Source organism: Rhinopithecus bieti, unplaced genomic scaffold, assembly GCF_001698545.2.
Source record: "Rhinopithecus bieti isolate Rb0 unplaced genomic scaffold, ASM169854v2 scaffold_45361, whole genome shotgun sequence".
In the NCBI taxonomy this organism is placed as follows: domain Eukaryota; kingdom Metazoa; phylum Chordata; class Mammalia; order Primates; family Cercopithecidae; genus Rhinopithecus; species Rhinopithecus bieti.
The window spans coordinates 45,232-50,275 of NW_016818083.1; the positions used below are offsets into that span (position 1 = coordinate 45,232).

Sequence of the window (5,044 nt, forward strand, 5' to 3'; positions counted from 1 at the left end):
ATTTTACAGTTAACTTTGTTTTAGAAGTAGAAGGCGTACACTCTAAAATAATGATTAAAAGTAAAAAATACATATACTAGTTAACATACTAGTTTATCATTATCAAATATTAAATGATGGGTAGCACAGTAGGTTTGTTTCCACCAGCATTACCAGAAACACATGAGTAATAGAGTAACGAATTGTGCTACATTACAATGGCTACAATGTCACTTGCTGACAGGAACATTTTAGTTCCATTATTATCTTATGGGACCAATGACATAGACGCTAAAACATCATTATACAGTGCATGACTATATTTATGATCAGTTATAAATTAATTCAGAAGGTAAAAATCTGATAGTACCAAACAAAAACTGAGAAGGAAGGAGGACAGTTTCTAAACAAAAGACAAACAATAAAATAGTATTATTCCATCACACCTAGAGATCATATCCTAGAGATCACACCTAGAAGCTCTAACTTACAGTACCTATTAAATTAAATGGTAGATAAAATCTTAGAGCAGTGTGAAAGGCAGAGGAAAGTATAATTAAACATATTACCTTCACAGTTTCATAATTCAGCAGTGAGTCTATAGCAGCATTACCTGCATCATTATCTGCTTTGTTCATTTCTATTCTAAATCTAGTTCTGTAAGACAAAGATTTGCATAGGCATGAAATACCTGTTATAAAAGCATAACAATTTATAAATTTTATGTGGCTTCTAGGGAATAAATTACCTCCACCGTGTGACTGCAACTGTGAATGCTGTGTATGTACCAAGTGTTCCGAGGGTTACCAAAGCAAACTGGGCACCGCATTTGTAATACTAGAAAAGGAAGTCCAAAGAAGAAATGTGAAATAGTTATTGTTCTTGCCAAACAGTTTGTAATACACAACAGCAAATCTCAGTTAAAAGATTTTAACAAAAATATGGTGGCGGGAAGTTATGTATGTGAACAACGGGTGAAAAATCAAATACTTTAGAAAATCTACTTTAGGCAACAAGGGTAGGAAGTCAAACTGCACTTGCTACATCAACAGTACCATCAAATACTAATAGGAAGATAGTACAATAAGCCTAAAAAGGAATAAAAAATACATACATATATTTTTAACTATAAAAGGTGAAACTGCCAATTATTAGAGAAATGCAAATCAAAACCACAATGAGGTATCATCTCAGATGAGTCAGAATGGCTATTATTAAAAAGTCAAAAAATAACAGATGTTGCCAAGGTTGTGGAGAAAAGGGAACACTTATACGCTGCTGGTGGGAATGGAAATTAGTTCAGCCACTATGGGAAGCAGTTTGGACATTTCTCAAAGAACTTAAAACAGAATTACCATTTGATCAGCAATCCCATTACTGGGTACATACATTCAAAAGAACATAAATCATTCTGCCATAAAGACATATAAATGCATATGTTCACTGCAGCACTATTCACAATAGCAAAGACATGGATGGCAATCAATGGTGGACTAAATAAAGAAAATGTGGCCCATGTACACCATGGAATACTATGCAGCCATAAAAAACAAAATCACGTCCTTTGCAGCAACATGGATGCATCTGGAGACCATTATCCTAATCGAATTAACTCAGGAACAGAAAACCAAATATCACCTTCTCACTTATAAGTGGGAGCTAAACAACGGGTACACATGGACACAACGAGGGGAATAGAAACTGGGGCCTATTGAGGGTGGAGGGTGGCAGATGGATGAGGGTCAAAAAACTACCTTTTGGGTACTATGCTCACTACCTGGTGATGAAATCATTTGTACACCAAACCCCAGTGACACATAATTTACCCATGTAACAAACTTGCACAGGTACCCCCGAACCTAAAAGTTGAAACAGAGAAAAAATAAATAAAAGGTGAAATTGCCTAAAATGTTATGAATGGTGATGAGAAACCTAGATATTCTGAGCATATCAGTCAAATGCCATACATAAAAATCCCTGCTTAAAAAAAAAACCTTGTAAGTACTAGTTGATGACTAATCTATGTGTAGAACTGAATAGTTATTTACAATAACAACATGATAAAGAATTTGAGCAGTCCATTGAAGCTTGTGGTAAAATAATTAAACTGCATAATGTTGCTGGCATCACGGAATTTTGTTTTCAAACCCATAGGCATGCAACAGTACAATAGCTTCAAATATTCAATCGCTACTAATATGAATTTAAGATAAAAGCTTGTTATGAAAAAATGTTTAACTTACCAAAACACCACTGACAAGCATCACTTCAAACATGATGGGAAGAAGATTAAATACCAAAGCACTCAGGACAAAACTGATACCCCTTGTTCCTCTGTCAATAGCCTTAGATAAAGCTCCCGTCTGTCTGCTCAGGTGAAAACTCAGATCCAGGTTGTGAAGATGGAGAAAGACATTTTTGGCTATTCTTCGGATTGAATTTTGGGCTACCTTGCCAAATACTGCATTTCGAACTTCGTTAAAAAAAGCAGCTCCGGCTCTTGATACACCATCTAACAATACATTCAAAAGAAAAAATAGGATGTAACAATATTAGAATCAAAGGAGTATAGAAAGGACAAGCGTGTAGAAAATGTTTGTACAATGAATAATTCAGTGAATGAATATATCACAGAATATTTACAATAAAAGAAACCTAGAAATAATCTAGCCTAATGAGTATTAACTTTTCTACCACTATGAATCCCTTCAGTGTTATTTCCTCCAGGTTTCAGATGTTAAAATATTTTTTTCCAAATAAAATACTTAAATAATAGCCCACATGGCATTATTGTGGATAAATGTGTATATCTGTTGACGATTTTTATCTAATTTAATCTTCCTAAATAACAAACGATAAAACTGAGATCCTGAAAAATCAAGTGCCTTGACTAAAGGCATACCCCTACTAATGTCTCCCAAATCTCATAGTGTCCTTTCTAATGCATGGGACACACAGCATTTATATTCTGTTCTTTTCAAATTGTAGATTTGTGTTATTACTAATGAATACATTTTAATAAAGCATTTATGTACATATATATTGTTATTTAGCTATTTCCTATTTAATAGCTAACAATGCCAGCAAGAAAATAATTGACCTTTGTGGAAATGGATGTTACAAAAAGCCTAACTCCTAGAAGTGGTTGTTATGAATTTAATGTCTTATTTCATACTATTGTTTTCTAGAACTTGTAAAAATCCTAATGTTATCATAGAATTTTTTGAAAGTGTATCATACAGAAGTTTTAAAACACATACAAAACATCTCACATAAAACAACAAACATCCAAAATGCTAAGCTGTGTTTGTACTGAAAAGGTCATCTGCTCAAATATGATGAAACCTCCTTGAAGAAAGTCAACACCTGTAGACAGATTAAAGAATCACACATACAGCCAATCAGAACTGCTGTTGCCATGGTTGCAACTGTATCTGGTGCATCACTCAGGTTCAGCATGTTTCCCGACATCTGGTTGAGGCTGTCTACAGCATATTTAAACATGAAGGGAACCACAATATTCATGGCCTAAAAACATAAAAACATCAATCACCCATTATATATAAAATACTTATTTATAAAAGTACAAATATTTACCTTAAATTAGTACTTATGATAATGTTTACATATTTACCACTTACTGGTATTAGAGTGATTTTCCCCATTCATAAAGACAGTATCTTTGACATTGGGAGAGCTGTCATTTCAGGCTTCATACTTCACACTGTCATGTTACTATTCATTTATAAGCTATGTGAATTAGTCAAATGCTTCTGCTTCCATGAAATCATCCCAGGTCTGCCACTAAAAAATGCTGTCTCCATTATCTAAAATCCTACAAAGCTCATGACACTATGGCAAACTGTCTTACACTGTAGTTATTTGTGTATATATTTCCCTTTCCTACTGGATCGTTGAGGGTCTATGCCATTTTACTTTTTGTCCCACCCATGCTGAATATAATGCTCTTATACCGTAGGCATTCAATAAATATTTTTAAAATAATTTGGTCACCAAAATGATGGTAAACTAAATTACACAGCAAACCGGATCACAAAAGCAGATAAATTACAAGTATATGTGGCTGATTCACCATTGGAAAAAAACACTGATAAATCCATTTGTCCTACAGAAAACTTCTTTGCTCCAATACCATATAAAACAAAGCCCAATTATTATCAAAACTAAGCTTTCAGTAATGCACCTATTTCTCCATGAGCATACATCAAAAATAAAACTTTAAAAAGACAACACTAGGGAGGAAGGCAAATGTTTCATCATTCACATTCTATATTTTCTACAGTTATAGTATCCAAAACATCAACCATCATTTAGGAACAGAAAGTTTGTCAGATTCCCAAAGTTTCTTTGAAGAAATTAAATTGATACACATTAATAACATGTGAAAACAATTCTATAAGCCTTAATAAAAACACTGAAATCCCAGATCTTGTTAATGCTCCATTATTATGCCATCTATCTTTGCAAAGCTTAGGTATAACTGATAGAAGCTATGTAAGTCTTACCAAGATTCCAAGGTAAGGTATACAAGAGTCTTACCAACCAAGCAGGCATTCTGGTATTCAACAATATCATTAAAATACACAGCACATGTTGGGATGCTTTTAAGAATGTAACATTATGAAATAAACTACTTAAACATTAAGCTTTCTGACTTCCAAAATCTAATAGAAAATATGGCAGGTCTCAAATAGTATAAATTTCTCAATTCTGATTCCCTTGTAGCCATATAACCTTAGGTTTCTTGCTGCTGCTCCTTTTTTTTTTTTTTTTTTTTTTTTTTGAGATCTTGCTCTGTCACCCAGGCTGGAGTGCAGTGGTGAAATCTCGGCTCACTGCGACCTCCACCTCCTGGGTTCAAGCGATTCTCCTGCCTCAGCCTCCTGAGTAGCTGAGATTACAGGCATGCACCACCATGCCCAGCTAATTTTTGTATTTTTAGTAGAGACAGGGTTTCACCATGTTGGTCAGGCTGGTCTCAAACTCCTGACCTCGTGATCCACCTGCCTCAGCCTCCCGGCCTCCCGAAGTGCTGAGATTACAG

General features: G+C 34.5%; 1 protein-coding gene across 1 annotated transcript in view; it reads right to left on the reverse strand.

Moving 5' to 3' along the window:
- The window catches only part of ABCB7 (ATP binding cassette subfamily B member 7), a 26,290-nt gene extending 22,787 nt beyond the window's left edge, over positions 1 to 3,503 (reverse strand). The window contains exons 1-4 of the mRNA XM_017856572.1: positions 3,375 to 3,503; positions 2,223 to 2,491; positions 728 to 816; positions 549 to 636 (exon numbers count right to left, since the gene is read on the reverse strand). The gene's annotated coding sequence lies outside the window, so the exon portion shown is untranslated. The remainder of the gene's footprint in view (positions 1 to 548; positions 637 to 727; positions 817 to 2,222; positions 2,492 to 3,374) is intronic.
- Between the last annotated feature and the right edge of the window lie 1,541 nt (positions 3,504 to 5,044).